This window comes from Hemitrygon akajei, chromosome 5 (assembly GCF_048418815.1).
Source record: "Hemitrygon akajei chromosome 5, sHemAka1.3, whole genome shotgun sequence".
Taxonomy (NCBI): Eukaryota; Metazoa; Chordata; class Chondrichthyes; order Myliobatiformes; family Dasyatidae; genus Hemitrygon; species Hemitrygon akajei.
The window spans coordinates 54,292,292-54,319,906 of record NC_133128.1 but is presented as its reverse complement, the minus strand read 5'-3'; positions in this window follow the sequence as shown (position 1 = coordinate 54,319,906).

Below are 27,615 nucleotides of genomic sequence, written 5' to 3'. Positions count from 1 at the left end.
TCAAACTTCTCTTAAATCTTGAAATCAAGCTTTCATGCACTACTTGTGCTAGCAGCTTGTTCCACTTTCTCATGACCTTCTGAAAGAAGTTGCTTCCCCTAATGGTCCTATTAGACTTTACACCTTTCATCCTTAACCCATGATCTCTGGTTGCAGTCCCATCCAACCTCAGTGGAAAAAGTCTGCTTGCATTTACCTTATCTATACACCTCATAATTTTATATACTGCTATCAAATCTCCTCTCAAGCTTCTACATTCCAAACAATAAAGTCCAATCTATTCAAGCTCTTCCAGACCTGGCAACATCCTTGTAAATTTTCTTAGTACTATTTCAACCTTACTTACATCTTTCCTATAGGTAGGTGACCAAAACTGCACACAATACTCCAAATTAGTCTTCTCCAATGTCTTATACAACTTCAGCATAGCATACCATCTTCTATATTCAATAATTTGATTTATCAAGGCCAATGTGCTAAAGGCAATCTTAATGACCCTATCTAACTCTGATGCCAGTTTCAACAAATTATGGACCTGCGTTCCCAGAACCATTTGTTCTCCTAAGCTACTCAGTGGCCTACCATTCACTGTGTAAGACCTATCATTGTTGGTTCTAACAAAGTGCAACACCCCGTACTTGTCTGCAATAAATCCCATCTGCCATTTTTCTGACCATTTTTTCAGCTGGTTCAGATCCAGTTGCAAGCCATGATAGCCGTCCTCGCTGACCACTACATCCCCAATCTTGGCGTCATCTGCAAATTTGCTGATCCAGTTAACCACATTATCACCCAGATCATTGATATAGATGACAAATAACAAAGGACACAGCACTGATCCCTGTTGTACACCACTAGTCACAGGCCTCCAGTCAGAGAAGCAACTGTCTACTACCACTCTCTGGCTTCTCCCACAAAGCCAATGTCTCATCCAATTTAATACCTCGACTTGAATGGTGAGTGATTGAGCCTTCTTGATCAACCTCCAATGCTGGATCTTGTCAAATGCCTTGTAAAACCCATGCAGAGACCATCCACTGCCTTGCCTCCATCAACTTTCCCGGTAACTTTCTTGAAAAACTGTATAAGATTTGTTAGACATGACCTACCATGTACAGAGCCAAGCTGACTAAAATGTCATAATTCCAGGTGTTGATCCAAGCCCTGAGCTCATCTGCCTTTTCTGCAATACTTCTTGCATTGAAATATATGCATACCAGGATATTCATCACACCATGCTCAATCTTTTGTATCCTGACTTTGAGGTTTTATCAACATCTGTCTCTACAAACTTTTCTATCACTCTGGTTCTCCACCCACCCCCTCCCCGTACCTCTAGTTTATATTTATATTATTGTGTTTTTTAAACTTTTTTATTGTTTCTTTTTTTGGCTACATCAGAACCAGAGTAACAATTATTTTGTTCTCCTTTACTGGAAATGATATTAAACAATCTTGAATGTTGAATCTGAATTCCTGAGTTACTGTGCACAAATGTATTTGTAACTGTTGCACAGTCGAGAATCCTTTATTTACTGATGCCTATGACTCACACCAAAATATTGTTTGAAATTCACTACATTATCACAGCCTCCTTCATGATTTGTGAGACCAGACAACATATACAAGTAAAAGTTGGCTATGGGAGCTCAGACACGTCCTCCTCTTTCACTTAGAGTTTGACATGGGTTACTGGTTACTGGTTAACAAAGAAAAACAGGCTCTGCCTGGCTTAGCAACTTTTACAAGAGCAGACTCAATGGGCTGAATAGCCTAATTCTGGTCCAATGTCTTATGTTCTAACTACTGCCCAAAATACAGTGCAGAAGTTACGCATCATTGTTTATGGTACCCGTTTAATGAGAGTACGAGAGATTATCACCGTTTTATTCTGAGCAAACGAGCACAGATGCTGCAACAGAAATCCAAAAATGTTTCGTAACAGAGCAGGTCAGGCAGCATCTAGAGGGAGAGAAAGAGAAAGAGTAAATGTAACCACTGAGCTCTCATCAGAACTGAGGAAAGGATCATTAAAACATTACCTCAGATTTTATCTCCACAGATGTTGCCCGACCAACCAAGTATTACTTTTTCATTTATTGTGTGTTCACTTTCTGTGTAAATTTTTACTTCTTACCATGTTTTGCAAAACTATTTATGGATGGTATGCAAGATGATAACAGCATATTGTGTGTGTTAATATGACTGACCACATACAACCATGGAAAGGCAAGTTTTCAAGGGTAAAGGATTGTATTTATGTCAAGCAGAGGATTGGAAAAGGTAAGAGAGCCTCTGTATTTGTATACAGCATAAGAACAACTGTATTACAAGTGGTTTTCAGTTCACTCAAGATGTAAAGCACTGACCAGAAAGATTAATTAGTGTTTCCTGATGACATAGTGGCACTTTAGTGATTACTTTTTCATCAAATGCAAAGCCCTGTGAAGAGAAAAATTTTCCATTACATCCTTATTACTCTAAGTCCTGTATCATTTGAAGTGAAACTATTATCAGACTTATTAATGCATAATTTCCCCTTTAAGCAAGGCCTGTAAAGCTTTAAACTATAACTTACCTGTCCTTGTGTAAATATCTACTTGTAAATGTGACCAATAACAAGCAGAATATTTCAATTGGATGAATGAAAGGCAATGAACTGATAAATTAGAAAAAAAAAAGAAAAACTGATTTCTTTTAACAAGTCAGACAACTGTATCTATTTCTAACACATTTCAGCTTGTTGTAAAGGTTCTGCATAAAATCCACCAGGTGACATGAACATTATGTTTCCTAGGGTCAACCTTGTTATGGATATTAACACTGAAAGTAAATATTATTATTACAATTCAGTGTATAATAGTGATTGTACTAAAATACTAACCCAATAAATATTGAGTTGTGACAAAGGTGTTCAAAAAAAGATACATCTGTTTTTGAGTGGGTATCCGGGTGACAGTCATTAACATGGGACACCATGGATTTTCTCTGAATGCTCCAGCCTCCTCTCACACCAACATTTTTTTTTGTGTGATAGGTCATGTCTAACCAGTCTTATAGAGTTCTTCAAGGAAGTTACCAGGAAAGTCACTGAAGGCAAGGCAGTGGATGTTGTTTACATGGACTTTACCAAAGCCTTTGACAAAGTCTTGCATGGGACTTGGCCACAAATGCTTAATCACTTGGCATCCAAGATGAGGTGGTAAATTGAATTAGATATTGTCTTCATGGGAGAAGCCAGAGAGCATTAGTAGATCATTGGTTCTCTGACTGGAAGCATGTGCCTAGTGGTGTGCCACAAGGATTGGTGCTGGGCCCATTGTCATTTATCATCTACTCTATATCAACGATTTGGATGATAATGTGGTGAAATAGATCACCAAATTTGTGGATGAAACCAAGACTGGGGATGTAGTAGATAGCAAAGAAGGCAATCAAAACTTGCAGTGAGATCTGGACGAGCTGGAAAAATGGACTGAAAAATAGCAGATACAATTGAATGCAGACAAGTGTGAGGTGTTGGATTTTGGGAGGACAAACCAGCGTAGGACTTATGCAGTGAGCAGTAGGGTACTGAGGAGTGCAGTAGAACAGAGGGATCTGGGAATACCAATCCATAATTCCTTGAAAGTTGTGTCACAGGTAGATAGGATCATAAAGAAAGCTTTTGGCACATTAGCCTTCATAAATCAAAGTACTGAATACAGCTGTTGGGATGTTATGCTGAAGTTATAGATGATATTGCTGAGGCCTAAGTTGGAGTATTGTGTACAGTTTTGTCACGTACCTAGAGGGAAGATCTCAATGAGAATGCAAGTATGCAGAGAAAATTTTCAAGAATGTTGCCAGAACTTGAGGAAATGAAATATAGGAAAAGGTTGAATAGGTTAGGATTTTATTCCCTAGAGCATAGAATGAGCAGAGATTTGATAAAAGTATAAAAAATTATGAGAGGTAGAAATAGGGTAAATCCAAGCAGGTTTTTCCCACTAAGGTTGGATGAACTTATGGATAACATGAGCGGGCACAGTTTTAAGGTGCTTGGAAGTAGATACAGAGGAACACGTACAAACAAGCTTCAGCTTGTTTATACGTGTTGATTTGACCACAGCATCTGCAGTGTAGTTTGTGTTTAGATACAGGGGAAATGTCAGGAGTAAGTGTTTTTACACAGGGAGTGGTGAGTGCATGGACTGGGCTGCTGGCAACGGTGGTGGAGGCGGATATGATAGGATCTTTTAAGAGACTCCTGGATAGGTACATGGAGTTTAGAAAAATAGATGGATATGGGTAACCCTAGGTAATTTCTGAAGTAAGGACATGTTTGGCACAGCATTGTAGGCTGAAGGGCCTATTTTGTGCTGTAGATTTTCTATGTTCTATGAACTAGAATTAGAGGTTATGGGTTAAGGGTGAAGGATGAAATGTTTAAGGGGAACATGAGGGTGGTGGATAGGAGGGATATGGAAGTCTATGATCTGAGTGCAGATTGATGGCACTAGGGAGATGAATAATTCAGCATGTATTACATGAGCCAAAAGGCCTGTTTCTGTGCTGTGGTGTTCTATGACTCTATCCCAAAATATGAGTGGGTTGGAATTTGAATGGCCACTGAAGAGTTTTGGTGGCTGGTAGAATCTGGTAAGTGGATGGTTTTCTGTGTTTGTTGGTTGGTGGAGGAAGGGGGGTGGATTTAGTAGAAACAAATTACAAGGAAAATTAGCAGGTTGTATAGCCTTCTTCTCAAAATATGGAAATATGGTAACTGAGACATCCATGTGTCCTGTTCAAACTGTGGATTTCCAAAATGATCAGAACTATAGGCAATTATGAAAAAATACATACATTATTTATTACCCGTGAACCTGTCATAGACAAAGAACCAAATACAGATTTATCTTAATTAATGTATGAGTTAATACTACTGCAAAATAGGCTTAAGAATGGATTGATTGCATTGATGTAATATTAGGCAATAGGGTCAGTTGTTATACTCAGTAAAATTGAAGATTACAGAAGCAACACTCAAACTTTTGCGAAGGAATGAAGTCCAATATTAGAATGCACACACAAGGACAGTTAAGAGAGAAGTGAGTATGAGAGATTTGCTTTTGTCAGCTTTAATTGATTTTAATGCTCTATACACGTTTATATCCAGTTAACTGGCTAATTTCGATGCATATGATTTCAGGTTCTTTTAACTTTTGTATGAAATGTGTCTCTTAACTTTTCTATGAAGTGTAAATACCTCACATGATTTATATACCTGTTCCCCAAATCTTTTACCAAGTTCATTAAAGTTACAGTTTTTATTTAAAATTGTCAATTTTGACTCATCCAATTGGTAAGGAATTTATTTCAAATTTAACATATTCACCAGATATTTACTTATAATTTAGAAATAGGACTGTTCCCTTTAGAAGTTACATTTCGTGATGCTTATGGATCTTCAGATATTTATTCAAAATTTGTTTCTTTGAGCATTCATAACCTTGCATGCCTAGTTCCAGCTCAGTGATCAGCTCTGCCTCAGTAAATTATGCTGGATTTTTTGAAGTGACTGCCCTTTATAAACATGCTTGGTTTTAGTTGATTCTGATGAAGGGATCTTCCATCTGAAATGTTGCATGTTTTCTCTTCTCACAGATACAGCCAGTTCTGCTCAGAATTACTAGCGTGTTTTGTTTTTTATTTAATTTGTGTTCACGTTATTGTATTATAATCTGTAACTTTGTTTCTGTGGAAAATATTTATGGCTATGAAGTAATGTAGGTTGACAAAGATGTCCAGAAGAACTGCAGCATACATACAAGAATTGAACTCCAAAAATCAATAAGCTGCCACAGATGCAACCTCCTGACAGGTGGCTGGTATCAGCAAAGCCTGCTCAGAGCAGGGTCTTTTTATCTGCTTGTCTGTCTGTCCATGGAACTCCACAATAGCTTCATCTGACCTGGAGAAGATGATGGTGTGGTGGAGAGGAGGTGGGTGAGGGATTGGGGACGATTGGGAGATGCTTGAAATTCAAGGTCAAGGAGCCATGAGTACAGGGGTGCTTGGGGAAGGTAGAGGTTTGAGGGAGGACGGAGTTTAGTTGGGCTTGGGGAGGTTAGAGATTGGGAGTACCGGGAGTGAGTGGAGTTCAGAAAGGAAAAATAGACATTAATTTGCAAGGGTAGGGGAACTAGAGTTCCCATAAATCTTGACTCACTTATTATTCAAAAACCTCCCTCTGAATACGTCCACTGCTGCTCCACATTGGACAGGAAGGCAGCACTGCAGCATGACATAAACGTGTGCTAATTCTAGAAATGTAACATACAGTGGCACTCTGGGGGTGATGCCAACAGCTCACACCAGCATTCCGTGCATCCAACACTACTTATTGTTCTTGTTTTTTAAAATGCGTTCAGAGTGCATGTGTCCAGTAAAATTATGGTGAGATGTTCAAGTTCATTTCTTGTTAATTTTTATCCCGGGTTATACAGTTATTCACATGTGTGTTTGTGTGCCACCTTGAATGTAACTGAGGTGTGTAATAATCACCTCCTCTGTCTGTATGTGACTCAGTTAGTTCTCACCAAACTATTGCGCTCTTTCGGTTGTTGTGCTTGTCACAATAAAAATGGCCATTGAGATAAACCAGCTTTTCTATCTGTCATCATGGACTGAATGCTTAAGACTCTGCAAAAATGAATTCAACAAAAATTTCCATTTGAAAGTTACTTGTCTTATATACTTCTCAAGCCATTAAATACTTGCATTGAAAAGAAATTATTTTTCCTCACCTATTACATTACTAGAGTACAAATTATGACTATGGCTTTTAATTGAAAGTGCAAGTGTTTTTCATGCACACCAGAAACTCATTGCAATGAATATAGAGGAACATTGTGAGTAGCCTGACCTTCTGTCGCAAGAGCCACTACCCAACAAACTCCACTATTACCATGTCGCAGAGAAAAATCTATCACCACTGCCTTTATCAGGATTTTCATGTTAGAATTTGCATGTATTTTCAAATGCTAAAGTAAATCTTTGGATAAAATCATACCAGATATATTTCTATTTTAACCAATATATAATATATATGACATAGATTGTTCCATATTTAGGTTACAGAATATGTTTATGGTATACTCAAAAAAATGATTATGGTTCCAGCTCTGTTCATGTCCAGTGACATAATGGAAGGTTCGCTGGTCTGTTGATGATAATTACATCCCATTTGCATTAATCTTCTTCTGATCTTATTTCAAATGTTGGCAATGATTAATTTTAATAAGCGATATATATTGTAGTCTTGATTAAATATACCGGTAGTATCTCTAGAATTCACAGGAGAGCAAGTTCACTAATGTAGCTAAGGTTAATTTGAAGTATGCAGAATTTGATGGTCGCTAGTATATAGAGCTAGGAATTAAATGTCTCATCTTCCGACTTGTGGATATTGTCACTAATATTGTTCCATTTTACCTTCAATGAAAAAGAGTTGCAGATTTATTCAGCATTTTCAAAGTATCTATAGATAAGATAATGTTGATATGGAAGGACATTTAGGAAATGGATCTCGCCTTTAATGAAGGTGCAAACCAAGCAGCGGCACTTAGCTCACTGGTTACATTCAGTACTTGGTCTTATTTTTCCATTGTTTTGCCACTCCCAGCTTTGTTTCATCCCATGCACAGACTGAATTACAATCCTTCAAGAGCCATAAAAATAAAAATAAATTATTTAAAATTCCATAATCTCTGTTACTAAATTTACAACTGGTTTCAAATAAAATTCTAGGAAAATGCCCCAGGAACTTTACTCATAATACAGAAAGGCCCGAATCCCAGAGGAAGAGTATAATAAGCAAAGGCTGACTTTCACCATACATTAATTCCCGGGTAATATGACAGTCAGGTAAATGACAATTGCTACTATTGCTTTTTGAACAGAGTCTAAGGCAGATCAGTAATAATTGTTTGCTGATAAATGTCCCTCTATATGTGGTGCTATCCACAAACATGATGGGTAAAATGCAGATTGCTTTTCTCTCCAGCTAAAACATTAAAGACCATCTTCCATTGCTTCCTTTATTGCTCTAGCAAGCTAGTAAACTTTGCCCTGACCAGAAGTAATATCAACGAACTTGTCTGCCTTGACAGGTTTTCCTTTTTCCCCATCCTGATGCTTCGCACTGGAAGCTCGCCTGAGAGAAGGGGATAAGAAACCATGTGTCAGCAGCTCACCTGGAAAATCCAACAAATGCAGGAACTTAAAAATGAATGGATAGACAATTATTTTATGCTTAGGAAGAGGTACTAAAAGGGAACCGTGCAGGGCGCACTTCCAGGTCTACAGAAGGCTGTTTTTCATATGAGCACAATATCTTAATGTAGAGCCTTTTAGCACATGTTCACGCAATGTCCAGTAAAGCAGCAGGTTCTCAATCTGCTACACAACCTAGTTAGGCCTGATATATGGAAATAGTGATATTGCCACAGGAATAGGCATCATACTTCTCTAATGCACAATCCAACTTTGTAATGGAGGTGTATAACCAGAAGCCATGATTAGTACAGTTGGCCTCATACTTCATCATCAAAAGGACTGGCCCACATGCAAAGAAAGTAGATATTTGACAGACTGGGACTCATGGGTGCTGCAGGGTTCACTGCTCAGGTCCTATGTTTTGACAACATATATCAGTCATTTGGATGAAGGAACTAAATACCTTTTAATCATGATCAGTACTGAGAGCAAGATATTTAATATTTACTGAACTGTTGTATGGAAGCCTGCACCATTACCCAGAATCAACAATTTAGATCTCATCGTAACAGCAAGGAAAGTTAAATTCAAGTTATTAAATAATTTTTTTTTCAAAAAGAAGAAACATAATAGCGATGCAAAAAATAGCAGAATGTGGTTTTGTTTTTATAAAATTATTGTTGGCTGATGTCCTTCAGGAATGGACATCTGATTCGCCTTTCTGATCTGGCCCACAGATGAGTGTGGACCCATCGGTGAAGTTGAGTGTTAACTTCCCACTGAAGTGGCTTAGGGAGGCAATTAGGGACAAGCAATCAATGATATACATAGCAGGAAGCACTCATATCCCAACAAACAGTTCTGCATGATTTCATTTCTAGACGAAGAAGCCAAGTATCAGATTCTTCAAAGTGGTAACTATTTCCAAATAATATCTTGGCCTTGGCAGTTACAAAATGAGAAGAAATGGTTGTTAAAATATAACGGAGAATGCGGAGGATGGAGGCACTGAGTGTGAATAAATGAAAGAGTGCCAAGCAAAGCCCCATTTGGTAGCTGATGGTGCCTGAAGTGGGTGCAAGGAAAGCTCACTTATATTTCTAGAAGATAGCAGTGCTGCATGCCAGACGGAAGAAAAATATAGGAGCTGGCAAACATAACCAGCATTGGCATGTGCTGCTTCCATGCTTCAGCTTGGTTGCAAGGATCCATACAGCAGATGGTGAAGATCCATAAATAGTCGTGTGCTTCAGTATAACTCTGCTAGCAATCTGCGTAGCTTGCACTCAGTTCTCATCCCCTATTATCAATGTCATCCTTCAAGTCAATGTAGTTTCCAAATGATTTTTTACCTCAACACAGAAAGCAGAAAGTGTGAATAAACAGATCCTTCTCATATTGGTAGGCTGTGACTAGTGGGACACTGCAGGGACCTCAGTAGTCACAGCTGCACAACCTGACCAGGGGTGTGCCTTCACACAGGCCAACATGTAGGCACAACAGATGATTAGAAAGATTAATGGTAGTTTGAATACAGGAGTAAGGAAGCCTTCTGGCAATTATATCAGGCATTGGTGAGGTTACCCCTGGAATACTGTGTACAGTTTTGGTGTCTTTATGTAAGGATGTAATTGACATAGATAAGTTGCAGCAAGTGTTCACTAGATTGCTTTCTCAGATGGTAGGTTTTCAATATGCAGAAAGATTGAGTAAACTGGGACTGTATTCTTTAAAGAGACTGTATTCTTGAGACACATCAATCTGCAGATTATTTGTCATTGTATACTTGGGTTTTAGAAGAATGAAATATCTCATCAAAACTAACAAAATTCTGAATGGCCTTGACATGCTTCATACAAGGACAATCTTTCCCCTGGTTGAGCAGTCTAGAACTGGGGGCATAGATTCAGAATTACATTGGTAGAATGGGTGCTGTTTAGTTCTGAGATGAGGAAGAATTTCTTCACTCAGGGTAGAGGGAACCTTTGGAACCTCTATACTAAAGGGCAGGAAAAGTTAGTTAGTAGAGATTGGTAAATTCTGGAATCAAAGACTATAGGGATAGTTCTGAAAGATAGCGCTGAGGTTGACAAACGTGACCTTAGAGAATGGCGGAACAGGTTTCAAGGGTTGGATGACCTGTTCCTGTTCCTATTTCTGCTGCGCTTATGAAAGTAAGAGTGCATACAAAATCAGGGTACTATTTGCACTTGGCTTCTGTTCAGTATAAAGCGGGGAAAACTAGAAATCAAAAGTTTACCTTAGATAGCCAAACAAAACGAGCACTACTGTATTGGCAGTATTTTTTTATGCTCAGCCTGACTTGCCTCCTGAGGTCAAAACAAATTTTACAAGGAAAATCGCTCCAACTTACATTAAGTCAGCATTTTGGATCACTCTAATATTGCTTGCAAAAGTCATATAAAAATCAATATCTCCAGCGACAAGGCTCATGGAATGGTGTTATCTAGATTCTTAGTGTAGTATCACACTATGGCCATTTCAAAGTGGTGTTTTCTATTGATGAGTTACAGATTCTGTCCAGTACGAGCCTGTAGCCTTCAGGATTGAACTTGCCAGCCAGCTTTCACATACATTTCCTTTAGCAGAAGCAGCACACATTCAGCCGCTGTTTTTATTTGCATCGAATGACTGGACGTTACAATGAAACAAGAAGCTTGGAGACCTTCAAAGTGAGCCAGAGGCTTCTGGAAGTTCTGGTAAAAAGCAGTTTGTGTTCTTCGTGCAAAGGAGATATGAAGACCTTCCAGGACTGTAACCAAGTGCTCCCAGTAGAAAATTGCTAGGGAGATCTCTCTAAGAGCATGTGGGGTTAATCAATGCCTAAACACTGTGGATGTCTGCAGGCTAAGTGCTGTGTCTGTGGGGGTTGGAAAAGTAAATGTAGTCTCCCATCACTGAGTATGGAGTATTTGTGATTTCTCTATTTTCACAGCAAGAAACAAAGTGGGATGTAGGAGGGATCAGCAGCAACATCCTGGAATGACAATGAGATGAGAGTGAATGCGACCCAGACCTTTCGAAGCAATGCAATCGTGGCACAAATGTGGGGTTGTATTTCAGATCTAACATTTCTTGGGACTTTTAAATGGCATGGTCTTAGAAAAAAAACAGGGTTAGAAATATCTGGCCATTCTGTGAGTAATTTAAAACTATTCTGTTCTCTATACTGTAATTGAGATTGCTCTACCATTCAGTATGATTTCAATTGGACAAATTGTGCCAGCAAAAGCACGTCACGGCCAATGTCAGACATTACATGCAGGTGTTTAACATCTCCAGAAATGTGTGCAACATCTGCCAGCTCAATCTTCAGCCACAGTCCACCACTGTTTTGGAATTGTGAGGAGGAAATTCTGGAACCGTAAGTTGCTACTTTAATGATAAATCTGTGTCATTTCTGTAACTGCTCCAGAATGAGCTTAAACACTCTGAGATTTCTTAACACATTACTATTGTTTCCACTGGAATATCTACAAACATTATCTTTGAAAATATTTGGTTTACTTTGGATTTCCAAAGCAAGTTGATTCAAGCCATTTTATAATGATTCATATGCATATTATCCAGTAATTGAAAACACTAACTTTCTATCCCACAACATGTAAGTGACCGTTTGCCCCACCAGAAAGCAATATGGACAGTGACGTATATCGGTTGAGAAATGCACTGGGAAACAAATCTTGAAGATCAGAAAATGTGAAAAAAAGACAGAGTCTGAGGAAAGAGAAAAGCATTATTGTTTTAGGTCAAAGACCTTTTGTAAATACTGGAGACCAAACCTTTTTGAATTGAGCAGGGTCATTAACAGAGACAGTAAGAGGCAAAACAGACTATTAAGATAACACCTAGCCAATCTATCAAGAGCTTAAGTTCAGAAAACTTCAAGAATGAAGTATTGGATGAAATTCTCTGTAAGAGTTATAAGTGATGGTAGAGTTCAGAAAGGGAGGTTTTAAGCAGCTGCCGTTGAGCAAGTTTGGTTATTGGCAGAATCTGCCTAATAGCAATTACATTTTCTGGGAAAAAATTAATTAAAAATGGCACTTTCAATTTATTTCTGCCCTGACATTTTGCAAGAGGAATTGTATTTAATCCTTGAGCATGCTTCCTGAAATTTAGTACAGATATTCTGAACATAACCCTGAAACAAAAGCCATTCAAACATGAAGAAATAAAGGTGTTATAAGCAAACAATACCTTTGCTAAGCATGGATATGGCTTGTCTAATGCATTTGATGCATTAATGCAAATGTAAAGTTTATTGTAACCAGAAGAGGCAGAAGTAAAATATAAATAGGTAAAACACCTCACTTTAGAAACAAGGTTTATTGACCATGTTCCTTCCTCAGGTTGAGTTTTACAACATCCACTAATGATTTAATTTGGTCAAAATAATCTTTTAAAATGCATCCTAATTTTCAAAATTATTCAGTGAACATTCCAAAATACCCATTCTTGTAAATAATATGAAAGTATGGAAATTTATGGCAGAAATGAAGACCATTCAGCCCAATATGTTTCAGACTGCCAAAAAAAGTTCAACTTAGGTCCATCTTACTTCCCAGCTCTTAAGTCCATTTACATACCTTCGACTGTTCATCCTATTACACTTTGAATAGCAAACTATCAATGTTAATGAGAAATATCAATTCCTCCTTTCTTCTGGCATGGGTCCAACCCAACAGTTCTTCCCAGATTAAAGAGTGTTACACAAGTGTCCTATGGCAGGGCTATGCTCATTTTTAGTGTGAATAGCAAGAAGGAATTGAAATAATGCCCTGTACAGAGTTTAATTTTGAGCTGATTCTTTCTATAGCTGTTGCTACAATTCTATAAACATTTGCTTCTTTCTATAGTTAATACAAGAGTCTACAGGGAATGGTGTGTCAGATGCTGAATGTATTTTAGCTGACTTCAAATTTTCTGCACAAACCAGATCCTTCAGGGATTATTACACTAAAAGGGGTTCCCTAGCAATAAAGCACCAATGGGAGCATGAGCTGAGAACTGACAAAGTAGGAAAAACTATGGGAATTTCATGGAAGATTGGGCAAAAGTATACTGAGGAGGACTGCCAAGCCTACCAGGGGGCATCAGAGAACAGATGTCAGAAAGGGTGAAGATGTGACATGTTTGTCTTTCCTCACTGAACTCAGCAAACTGAGGCAGCAGCACCAGTCCTGTTCGAGCAGGACTAAGGCCGCATTGGTAGTGGTTTGCTAGATCAGACTAGCAACTGATTTCTGTGCAACGTCTCACTTCAGACTGGAGTTGCAAAAGTTTTGATACCTCACAATTTGATGTTCGTCACAATGTAAGGGAGGTTACTGAATCACAAACACAAGAATGTCTGCAGGTGCTAGAAATCCAAGCAACACACACAACATGCTGGAGGAACTCAGCAGGCCGGGCAGCATCTATGGACAAGACCGAACAGTTGACATTTTGGGCACAGCCCCTTCATCAGGACTGGAAAAAAAAGATGAGAATTCAGAGCAAGAAGATGGGGGGAGGGGAGGAAGAAGTACAAGGTAGTAGGTGACAGGTGAAACCAGGAGACAGGGAAGGGGGAAGTAAAGAGCTGGGAAGTTAATTGGTGAAAGAGGTAAAAGGCAGGAGGATGGGGAATCTGATAAGAGAGGGTAGAAGACCATGGAAGAAAGGGAAGGTGGAGGAGTACCAGAGGGAGGTGATGGACAAGTAAGGAGATAAAGTGAGAGAGAAGTGGGAATGGGGAATGGTAAAGGAGAGGGGTGTGTTCAGTAACCGTAAGTTCGAGAAATCAATGTTCATGCTATCAGGTTGGAGGCTACCCAGATGGAATATAAGGTGCTGTTCCTCCATCTTGAGTGGGGTCTCATCGCAGCAATAGAGGAGGTTACTAAATGATTGTTTTCAACGGAGCTAACCACTTTTCATTCTTCTTTCCCAGAAATCAGCAATGCAGAGTACGTATAAGGACTGGGGCTCTCAAAGATGCAGGCTGGCACAAACAATATGCAGAGGGCATTGTGGACAGTACTTGTTAACTTTGTCATTAACTTTCAACTTAAAGGAACTCCATACCTTAACCTCCAGTTAATCTGTGATCTTGGGCAGCACATTATGCAGGCCAATGTCTTCATGCTGCTGCAGGTGTCTGGGCCAGGTCTGTGACTCAGTGTGCAACATGTGCATATCACATTCCAACTTATTTCATAGCTCATACCACAGTAGGTAAAAGGAAATGAACATGAAAATAGGATTTATGTCAGCATAGTTTTGTTGGGCCAAGTGACCACTCTCTGTATCATCAGAAAATATAAGAAATTCATCCTGCCTTCTGTGGTCTTTATCTGTCTTCAAGCTCCTCCACAGCATTATGCATTATCCTAGTGGATGCTGGAGGAAGGTTCAGGGTTTTAGTGGAGCAGCAGCAGTTGATTACGAAGGATAATCAGGCGGCTCTGAGCATGATATTCTGATTGCGGATTGTACAATCTGACAGGCAACACCAGGTTTTGGCAAAGTGGATGGACTGGAGATCAGACATACTTTCCCTAATGGGTCAGTATTTGTGATCTGCAAAGCCACGGTCACTCCCTGCAAGAATGCGTTTGTAATACTCAAAATCTATTGGAGGACAGGTTGCTAGACATCTGTAGCAACTGACAAGTCCCATTTGCACAAAGTAATCAACAGCTATGATGCCAACGAGCTGACAGCAGAGTGGGCTTCCATGATGGCACTCAGTTATTTGCTGCTCATCCTGTATTGGAAACTGCACTGTTTGACATCAGCGGCACCAGAAAAATGTGTGAACTGAATTGTCCGCCACTTTCAGACTGAAAGGAAATTTAAGCATAAATCAAAGCAATTCTCCCTGAATCTTCATGAATTTTCTCTGGCAGGGTAGCTACTTCGTTCTCATCTGAGTTCATCAGGGCCCTCAGTCAGGGTAACGTCAATGCATCCTCTCCCTCCTGGGAATAGGCCCACTTGCTCCTTGCCCTGAATTTTGCCACTTATGCCCAGGGACACATCGAATTCAGGTGTTTTCTCTAAGTTGCAGTCCAAGTAATACACATTTCTAGCATCTGAACTGGTGGTTGTGAGTGAGGGAATGCCTTCTGCTCTCTTGTTGTTCATCAGTTGGAGCCAAGCCAGGTGGAGAATTGTGCATCATAGTCCCAGTGCACATTTTCCAATTATGCCACACAGAACACTGCTGGCAATGACTGAAACAATAGCAAAATGGGAATGAAAATTCCACGGAATTTACACAAAAATTACAGTCAATATAAAATTAAAAAGCTGCAAAGTATCTACTATAAGATGAGTAATAATTTACTGCAGAACAATTCCTTGCATGTTTAGCATGGAGATTTCTAGCATCTTTCAACAATTACAAAAAATATGAGCCAGCACCATTAATACAGCAATTGTTTTCAGCATGGACAGCATCCCCTAAAACTAAACCAACAACTTTCAGTACTTCAATTTATACCTTCTAGAAACGAACCACAGTAAGGATGTATGATTAGCACCTGTTTAACTATATAGTGTTGTTTGGTCAATTCAGGTAGCTGTCATGGAAATAGTTAAATCTGCACTGGTGAGAGTTAAGAATACAGTCAATTTACCAAAGCAGCATCAATTCAGAATTATTCTACCTTCTATCTTAAATCTTTGAACATCTAGTAAATCCTCTTGGTATATTGCTTGGCCAAACAAACCAGTTCCCATACTGCTTAAGTGGAAAAATAACCTTCCACTCAATCACATTCTTCATCACTTAACAAATCAGATGAAAAAAAAACTTGTCATATAATCAATTATAATTATATGAAATGTCCATCTACCAATTTGACCAATGATATCATGACATGGCATTGTAGAATTCAGATTAATAATAAAACTCGGCATCTCTAATTTTAAAAGTATATCTAAATAGAGTCCCTGGTGCACATTGAGTGGATTATATAGAGATATGAAAATATTATTAAGTAACTAAACATGGCTCTAACTAAAGACACCTGAGATATTTCCCAGAATTACTGTAAGCAATACCCATATTGTAATTTATCTGATTACACAATGAATAATAATCAATATATCATGGAAAGCAATTGTTAAACCAGTAGTGAGGACAAGTTTTGCTGTTCAGATAACATGATCATTCATAGCATTATCAGATAAAGCCATTTTAATATATATGGGGTCTGACTGGAAAACTTAAGTATTAAACAAAATGAAGGAATTGAGCCAATGAAGAATAAAAAGGCAGGGAAAGGGTTATGGAGCAAGCAGAGTTAATTCTTGCAAAGAAATGCAATTGAAATGGTATTGTTACTCGAATGAATTTTTGTCGATGTGAACTTGACCTTAGCTGTCTTCAATTTTAATTCAGTTATCATTAAAATTTTACTGCAATGATTCATTGGCAGGCTCAGTCAAAATAAAATTTTATAAAGAAACTCCCAATTGATCGAGTAACAGACCCACTCCACGGAGGTCAAAGTCAGTTGATGAGGTTTCCTTGAAAGTATCCCCCAGGTGTCATTAGAGCAGTTGCCCAGATATTCAGGTTCTGCAGTATTATAATTGTACTGTCATGATAGAAACTTCAAGAACATACCTAATTATCTCTTCAGTTGGAGCTGCTATATATGCCAACTGCTGGGAGTCTGCACGCTGGGAGCAGGATTGCCCGCATTGTCAGTTTGCAGCATTCACTTCAAGTGCAAAGAAAAAACTTAGAAGTGAAGAACTTAAAGTGAAGCTTCAGAACATTTGCCACATACGAAACTGATCTGAAAAGCAGCTTAGTTAATTGGCAGCACTAGTGACGCTTCCTTTTTCTGCCACTACCCTCTCAGTCATGGACAATGCAGTGTTGCAGCTAATAGAGCTGCTTCTGCACACTGAACTACAACTGGTTCAATCCTGTCATCAGGTCCTGTCTGTATGAAGTTGGCACATTCTCCCTGTGGTTGTCTGTGGTTCCTCCAGATGCTGTTTTCTCCCAAAATTCAAAGACATGGAGGTTGGTACATTAATCGGTCATTGCAAATTGCCCCTGGTGTGTACTGCAGGTGTGTGGTAGGATCCAGCAGAAGTTAGAGAAAATGTGGGGAATGTAAAACTGGCATGAACGTTGTGTAAGTGGGTGGCTAATGGTCAGTGTGGATTTAATGGGCTGTTTCCATGTTGGATCTCTCTTTAGCTCTATGATTATGGCCCTCTGTTCCAGGCCTAGTAAGAAATGGAAATAAAAGTAACTAGCATTTATAGAACAGAGAAAATAAAAAGGTGCAGCACAAGAACAGGCCATTTAGCTCTCAAAGTTGTGCAGAACCAATTAAATTATTTATCAAATGGCTAACTAATCTCTTCTGCTTACACAATGTCCATATCCTTCTATTTTCCTCACTTTTATGTGTCTTTCTAAATATTTATTTAAAGTCTCTAATGTTTCTGCCTCTACCATCACCCAGGCAGCACATTCCAGGCACCCACCAGTCTGTAAACAACCTCCACTCTGTGTAAAAAGCTCGTCCCTCACAGCTCCTTTGAAATTACTCCCTCTCAACTTAAATGAACACTCTCTGCTATTAGACATTTCAACCCTTGTAAAAAGTTATTGCCCATCTACTCTATCTGTGCCTCTCAAAATCTTATAAACCTCGATTAGATCTCCCCTCAGCCTCCATCGCTCCAGAGAAAATAACCCAACTTTAACCAATGTTATTTTAACCATGTGATTATAGCGCATGCTCTCGACTCAATGGAACATCCTGGTAAACTTCCTCTGTACCTTCTCTAAAGCCTCGACATCCTTCCAATAATGGGGTAACCAGGAATGGATGCAATACTCCAGATGTGGCCTTACCAGAGTTTTATAAAGCTGCAATATAATTTCCTGACTTCTGAACTTAATGCCTTGACTAATAAAGGCAAGCATAGCATATGCCTTATTAACCACCCTATCAACTTGTGTAGCCGCTTACAGGGAGCAATGAACTAGGATGCCAAGATCCCTCTGCTCATTAACATTGTTAAGGATCTTACTCTTAACAACGTACTGTCTACTTGCATTTGATCTATCAAGGTGCAACACTTCACATTTGTCCAGGTTAAGCTCCATCTGTCATTTCTCAGCCCATATCCGCAATTGATCTATATCCTGTTGTATTCTTTTCCAGATCCTCTGCTACTCATTCATCTGCATTATGATCATATTCCTGTCCTGACTATCATGTGGCAATGAAAGTAATCCAGAGATTACTATCTTGGAGGTTCTGCTCTTCAGCCTCTTTTCTAACTCCCTAGATTCACAGTCCAGAACCTCTTCCCCCTTTTTACCATGTCATTAGTGTCAATGTGCACCACGACCTCTAGCTGCTCACTCTTTCCTTCAGAATATTCTGCAGCCTCTCTGAGACATCCTTGATCCGAGCACCTGGGAGGTAACACACCATCCTGGAATTTCTTTCGTGGCCACAGTATCTCCTGTCCACTTCCCTAACTAGTAAGTCTCCTATCACTGTCTCTCCATCTGACTTTACCCTTCCCTGCAGAGGTTCCACTATCTTGGTTGCTACTGCTGTGTCCTGATAAGTTGTTCCCCTACCACTCCTACCCCCAGCACTAGCAGTATCCAAAGAGGTATACTTGTTGCTGAGGGGAATGACCACAAGGAACCCTGCATTGACTGCTTACTCCCCTTACCTCTTCTGGTGGTCACCCATATACTATCTGAAACCCACACTCTGAGTGTGACACCACAATAAAAGTCTCTTCTATGAGGTTTTCAGCCTCCTAGATGGTCTGAATCACATGTTGAGGTGCAAGATACCTATTTGCGTATCATTTAAAATAATTCCAAAATTTCAACACTACTTCTTCACCTGCAGGACAAACAAAAGAAGGAAAATCTCTAGGAATAACATTCAAGTATTCATAGTTTTGATTCTATATAAAAGGATGACACTAAATTATAGATTCAGAGAGCAGATCGATGCATTAGAGGTCCAAATAAAATTCTTCTCCTTTGATCTACAGCAGGTCACCTGACAGCATCTTCAATTGCTTTCTTTCAACTGTGAGTGGACTGCCGGACAATCAGATCACACTGTGAAGAGGAGCAGTGGCTACCTGGGAAATCAGTGACTGATTCGACCAACAGTCTACCTCATTAACCAATGAGATTTAAAGAATAAAAATGACACTAAAAATTAAGAACTGAAAGCAAATCAGAGTCAATTCAAAGGAGAAATAATAAAAGGGGAAGGATGGTTGATTTAAGAAACCAAACGGAATGAGTTTAAATTTTTCCCATTCTGCGTTGGATAAATTTACTAGAAATGTATGAATCTAAAACAAGTCGATTAAAACAGATTTTACTTGTTAAGTAGCGGCCCCTAACTTTTAATGGAAAACTTTATTTCTATTAATGTATAGTTAACATCAAAACAACAATGAAGTTGATGGCAACTAAGGCTAGAGAGTGCCAAATGACAATAAACACAGATTTCACTGCCTTGCTCCACCTCTGGGACAATTCACAAATCATGAACCGTATTTAACATTAAACTCTCTGTACCAATAAATTCACCTCTGTCAGCTGATCTAATCTATCTCCAAAATGGATCTCAATGAATCAAATGCAATAATATTTGGGGACAGTGCACAAATGTGCTTACACTACTAAATGGCGTATTTAGAGGCTTTAACCAAGGATATATTTGTAGCTAGAGTTATGCAGGCAACAAATTATGGGCCTGCATCTCTCCCATAAACAATATCTTAATCTTTCTTAACATTATTATAATTAAACACATCAGCATGATACAACACATTGCTCTGGCATTCAAGCTGCTGATGTGTACAGACACAGTTACCAGCTTAAAATGAACTAGTAATCTCATTATAAAATGTCATATCAGACTTGAGACTAGAAATCAGCTGTAAAGAAGGCAGCATCTAATAACACCTTCCATTTTTCACCCAACGTGCTGCAATGTCAGCAGAGAAACATCTACCTCAGGAGATTTAGGTAGTGAGTTTGAAGAGGGCACAGACATCCAATGAATCACAGCATTAGAAAGAATAAGCAAGTGGTGGTGATACTGGAACAGCAGGAATCTGCTGACTGGAAGGCATTGATACAGGCCTCAAAGGACCAAATCAAATGCTTAAAAAAGACATTGGCCTAGAAATTCTATCATGTAGCCTAATGATTTTTTTTTGAGATTTAGCATAGAATTTTACCTAAAATCCAGTAACATAAGTGTAATCGAATACTGGTGTACTTTCAGATTTTTCTTCTTTATCCTGTAGGCCTTTGACATATGAACAAGCTCCTTTGGGTGTAAGCAGTGGTGTAAAGCAATGCACATGTGTGTTTTGATGTCATCTGCATAAAGTTTTGCATACCATTCTCACAGATGGGAGTGGGCTTTAATAGGAGCTCCATTTAGCAATTGTTAATAAAGATTGACCTTACCCTGGTCCCTGTCTAGAGAGCCAGATGTTTCCATTATCTTCCATGTGGACTTGTAATGCATTTAATACTTCAGTAATCTTTGAGTAATGATTGTAAATATATTGTTTGATTAAGCATGTTTTGTTTGTTTACATAATTCATTATGGGTTATATGTATGAACTATGTGAATGGCATGTGGCATTACACCACTTCGTCAAACGTAAAACGTCAAATGTCTCACTAAAAAAAAGGAGAAAAAAATAATTAGACAAGTATCCTGGCCATTGTGTTTTTCTTTTGATTCTGGAGATACAAAAAAAAAACAGTGGTGATGAGGAAGTTTTAAAAGAAACCCAAGATGACTACAGTACCTACCTGTTGAAGCACAGCGCGTTTTTCTTTGGATAGGGAGAGTGACATTTGAGGTTTTTTTTAAAAAGGCAGAAAAGGGATGAAATTAACAAGCAATGAATACAGCCACAGGTTCATATGCAGTGAGTATCAGGTGATAATAATAATTTATAAAAAGCAGAAATGGTTCACTACATCAGAAAGATAGAAGTGTTCGATTGCACAACAGATAACTGGATGATGTATACTGAATGAATTATTTTGAAACAAATGAAAGAGCCGATCAAAAACAAGTGCCAAATTTGCTGAGTGCAATGGATGGAAAAGCACACACAGTTTGCTTGGAAGTTTATCTGCTCCAACCAAACCAGCCAAAATGGGCTTTCCTGATATAATGAACATAATGCAGGAATTTTTAGAACCAAAGTGCTTTAGATTTCATAAACAGAATCAAAAGGAAGGGGAGCCCATTTCAGTTAACACGGCTAAATAGAAGAACTTGTCCACACATTGTCAGTTCAGTGATGGGTTTAATGAAGCACTGAGAGATCATTTAGTTTGTGGAATCTTACAAAGAAAATTAAAAATTGACTCTAAACTAAAGCACAACTCACATTTAAAAGAGCAATTGAAATCACTGTATCAATGGAAATGGCAGCCAGATACACAATTGAGTTGCAGTCAGGAATGAAAGTGAGCATGAACAAAATCGCAAAGTCTAAACAGAAACTTGCCTAGCTAAATAAATTGTGTTACTGTTGTGGCAGGGTCTCATCAACCAATGCAGGTTTAAAGCTGAAACTTGCAGAAAATACAACAAGGTAGGGCACATACAAAGAGCATATCTGGCAGACAAAAATAATTGGATGCACAGGAAAGAGAAAAAGTTAAAACTTCAAGTTAAAAGTTAAATGTTTCAAAAAGAACATTAATCTGCATGCTGTTGATGAAAATTCTGATAATGATAAGAGTGACAGAGAACAGAGTAGCCTTGAGACTTACAGCATAATAACTAACAAGAGACAAACAATTTGGCTTACACCAGAAGTGAATGGCAAAATATTTAAAATTGGATTGGACTCTAGCTCAGCTGCTTCAGTCATTCCACAAAATTAGTTTGAATGCATTTTCAAAGACACTGAACTGAAGCCTGCAGATATCCAACTAAGAACTTATACTGGACAAAAGATAACTTTTGTGGTAATGACATTCTTAACAATGATATATGACAACCAACAAGCCATAGCGGGCATGTGTATGGTAAAAATAGGAGGACCAGCATTGTGGGTCCATTATTAGCTGAGACAATGACAACTTGATTGGAAATCCATCCATCACCTACCTTCCACATCCCCTGCATTAGACTCAACTGAAAGCGAATTAAGAAAGATGATGCCACAGCAGTGTTCAAGGATGGCATTCGAAAACTTAAACATATCAATGGTAAACTAGTGTTAAATGAAAATACCACACCCAAGTTTTTTACAGCCCATCTGGTTCCTTATACCATCCGTGATAAAATAGCTAGTAAACTAGTTAGCATGGAAGCTGAAGGAATTCTTTTCAAGTTTGAGTGTAGCCCAAGGGCAATACCAGTGGTTCCAGTAACCAAGAAGGATGGGTCTGTCAGGATCTGTGGCATAAATACAGAGATGCCTCTGTTTCTTGGAGGATACAATTACAGGACTAAATTCACAAGAGGACAACTGATTATGGAAACACAGATGGATTGTCCTGTTTACCATTGGAAAAGGAAAAAAATGAAAACTTTACAAAAGGGGACACTGCTATTTACATACTATATTTTTCCTCATGTAAAATTGAAAGTGTCCCCATTATGGCAGGTATAATCCAAAGGGAAACCCAAAAGAGAACCCACATTGTCTCCTTTCTCAGGTCTAGATGGCAACCCAAAACTGCAGGAATGTACAGCTGAAATCCCATTTCCCCACTTTTAATAGTGTCGGGATGAACTTGCCCTTGACAGAGGTTGCTTTATGTGGGGTTTGAAATATTATGTACAATCCAAGCTGAGAGCTAAAGTGTTGGAGGAGCTACATATCCAGGTGTGGTCAAAATGAAAGCATTGGCCCGAAGCTCTGTCTGGTGGACTGGGATAGATCAGCAGATCGAACAGCTTGCCATGAACTGTTTGGGATGCCAACACATCCAGGAGTTGGCAAGAGCAGCACCTCTCCACCCCAGGAAATAGCTGACATTGCCTAGCAGAGGATGCATATGGATTTTGCTGGACCATTCATGCGCATAAATTTCTTGGTAGTTGTGGATACAGTAACAACGTGGCCAGAAGTGTTCCCAATAGCTTCCACTGCAGCCTTGCACGCTGCTGATGTGTTGTGAAAGACTGGTATTCCAGAACACTTTAGTCAGTGACAATGGACAACAATTTGTTGTGGAACAGTTTCAGTCAATCCTGAAAATGAATGGAATAAGACATATTACATCTGCACTATGCCACCCACCTACAAATGGCTTGGTGGAAGGGCTTGTCCAGAGTCTAGAAGCTCCTTGCAATTTGCAATGCAGCACACTCCACAACAAACAACTCACCAGGTACGCTATTCCCTTGCACTCACCCTTAGATCTCCTCAAACCCAAGCTCAGAAGGAGCATGCAGGACAACCAGCTGAGACAAAGTGAGGGCTTCTCAAACAAGGAGTTCTGATGTTTCACTCCTGGACAAACAGCTCTGGCAGGGAACTACAGAGATGATCAAAAGTAGGTACCTGGAAAGATTAAGGACAGAACTTGGACCACTCTCTCAAACAGTGGAGATTGTGTCTGATGTCATCTGAAGATGACACATCGATCAACTGAGGGGAGCAAAGTCAATTTTTAGAGAAGAAAGGTGCCCAGAACTATCTGAACCACTTCCTGCAGTACCAGAGTCAATTCCCACAACTACGATGGAGGAGGCTCTAGAACCTGAGATTGTTTCACAGCCACAAGTCTTACCTGCCAAGCAGAGTGACCATCCCCCCCCCCCCCCCCCACTTCCATCAGGAAAGATGTAATCCCACTAGAGTAAGAATCCTCCACAACAATTAAATCTTTCAGTCTGAATGGGACAACTTAAAATTTATTATGCTGTGGATGACTATATAGTAGTGATTTATATATATATATATATATATATATATATATATAATTACTATAGAGCAACTTGTTACATATTTGAGTTAAGATGCATTCTATATTGAGTTGGTATATAGCTAAGCAAGGAGGAGTGTAGTGTATTTAATATTTCAGTAATATTTGAGTAATATTGTAAATATATTGTTTGATTAAGCATTCTTTGTTTGTTTACAGAATTCATTATGGGTAATGTGTAAGAAGTACGTAAAAATATACATCATTATGTCACATGCAGCCACCTCACTGAAACAAAGGAGAAAAAAAACCTAAGTAGACAAGTATCCTGTCTCCTGTGTTTTTCTTTTGGTTAGTTTCTAGAGTTTCAAAGCATAATAGACCGTCTTTTAAATTATTTCTGTTACGATTGCTTCTATACATTGAGGATGTGTTTCCCAGATTACCACACCAGTCCTAGCCCAAGACAAACATTGGTCTTCTCTCCCAGATACCCAAACCCTCCCAATTGATTTCTAGTGGCATCCACAGCTTGGGTCAGCCACCATGCTCTGAATATATCGCGACTCTCCCACAATTTTCTTTAATCAACCTGTGCCACAATGATCAGAAGGTTTTTTTTAACTAAAGATCTGATGTTGAATTGGAACCTGTTAAACAATGAAATGAATACTGAAGTTAGAATATAGACCAGTCACAATTTCACTGGATCGTATAGAAAAGAGTATGGTCAAAGTTAAGCAAGGCATAAAGGCAGGAGGAGAAGGAAAGGACAAGGCTGATAGGAACAAATGAAAATGTCTAAAGTGCTCTTACAACATCAAGGGTGTGTACTGGTGGGTATAAGTGTACTTTGCATCCACTTTCAAAATTCATTTCCTTTGATTTCAAGGACTAAAATTAATGTGACATGGTCTCATTTTTCTTAATACTACGGTTATGAATTTGCTCACAGTTTTGCAGAATCTTTTAAAAATTAATTATTTAAATACTTTTAAACTGTTTAAAAACATCTCTGATTATCAGGGGCATTATATACAGTAAGCCTTTGAGAATGAAGGGCAGTTCGGGGAGGGCATACAGAATTGTCACCTGAAACATTGATAGCATTTGCAGGTCACTAGACTTCACTCAGTAGCTGTCTTAGCATGCCATTGCAGACCACTGGACCCACACAATATAGGTACAAGAATAGTGCACAAGGCCCATGCAAGCAACAGTCTGGATTGAACATAATCTGCCTCATAACTATCTTGAAGAACATGTCAGTCTGAATAGCCTGCAGTACATACTCAAATTCCAAATTTCAAAAACATTTATGCTTTCATCAAGGCATGTCAAGGGCATGATGGAATATTCTCCCCTTGTCTGGATGAGTGCAACAGTAATAACACTGAGAATATCCTCTCAGTTGCCTGGATAAGTGCACATCAATAACATTCAAACATTTAGCATCATTCAAAATAAAACAACCCACCTAATTAACTCCCCTATCAACCACAGTGAACATTTACCCTATGCACCTAGGCACACTATGGCTGCAGCATGAAGCAGTAGAAATCCAAGAGTCATACAAATCAATCACAAACGAGCAAAAAAAAATCTGCTGAAGGCAGCATCTTTGGGGGCAAAGGAATTGTCAATGTTTCAGGTCAAAACCCTGCATCATAAACCTGCATGATATATCCAATTTAGATGAAAACCAAGTAAACCAAAGTCAACCCATGTGCATACCTTTAGTTCTCACCTTCCAGCTGTCTTTTTCTGCCTAATATTTCAGGCAAGTACTTCTCTAGTGCCTGCACCCAGTCTGGTAGAAGTTTATACTCTTGCACTTAATAAGGTTGCTCACGAGTGACTTTGCTAGCTCCTAGATAAATAAAAAGGATCACCTACAGATTTAAAACATGACAAGCTTAAATAAGTAGTCATGAAGCTACACAGGAGGTTTAAAAGATACAGCTTTCAGTCAAATTTTTTGATGCATTGATTATCTTCATACATTCTATTGGTTTGTATCATATTGGTAATGGGACGCATAAATATCAACAACTTTTAATTGTTTTGCTGACACAAGAATAATGGTATATTATGAATATAATCAAGGTTTTATTTTTTTTTAAAGTCGAACAGGATCAGAACCTGTAAGCACTTCAGAATAAAATGATTGAGTGAGTAAAGATAAATATATTTGCTCAAGAAACAATATCAAAGTACATCCCTCTGTAAGAATTATATCAATGTGAATCAGTGTTAAGATGATAGGAATTGATCAAGGCTGTTTCTGAATCACAGCAACATGAGCCCCAGGCTGTTAAACCATTAGCAACAAAATGAAAATTTAAATAGTACCCTTTCATTGAGAAAAGTTTTGTCCACACATTTAAGGATTGCTTAGCTCCTTATTTCCTTTTCCAAACATAATAATAATAATAATGAATGCTCAGCAGGGAAAATCTCAACAAATCATTAAGGCGCCAATGGAAAGAATACAGAAAAACAAATAAAAGTAAAATAAAGAGTAGGAAGAGAGATTAAAAGATTATTAACAGCCATGATAAGGAACATCTCAAGGTTCATTCAAATAAAATGTCCACAAGGGAAAGAAACCACTTTTTTCTGCATGCAATGAGACATACTGCCGTAGCCATAAAGCGTATCTAAAGATTACACAGAGAAATCTGAAAATACCAGAGCATCAGAAGGACTCCCACGTTAATGTTGATTTACCATCTCACTCTATCTTAAGAAGATTCAAAAGGAAGTACAGTTAGCTAATACAAATCTGCACTAGTCACCTTTTGTAAACCTGCCTTAGTTTTCATTCTCTTTACTGTTGAATAAAGAACTCTTATAAAAGACTGTAATGAATATTGTTTGCTACTGAAATTTTGTAAGCTAAATAAAATAAAATATCTGGACAAGTTCTTCTTAACAAATTTAGAAATAACAAATTGCTTGCTTTCTTTTCAATAAGCTATGACCAGCTATAAAGTGCAACCACAGGCGTAGTTAGTTACAGACAGATCTTCCAAGGGGATTCCTAACATCCCATTCAAAATTTATCCAACCATCTTTCCTGTTTGATTGTCTCAGCATAATCAAAACGATACCACCAAAATGTACAAATGGTGCTTTGTAAAAGGAATGATTGTAATGTAATGCCCTCATAAAATCACAAAGAGCACATTAGTTGTGATGGCATGTCAGTTGTTCTTACAATTATTATTTGGCATATTCTGTATAATAATGATATAATAATCTAAATTATACTGAAGGAGATGTTGATACAACAATGTAAATTTAACACCTTAAAATACCACTGAGGGGCATCATCAGACCTTTTTTGTGTCCCATAATGTACGCAAGAAAAGTGAATGTCTGCTTCCGCCAATGACATTAG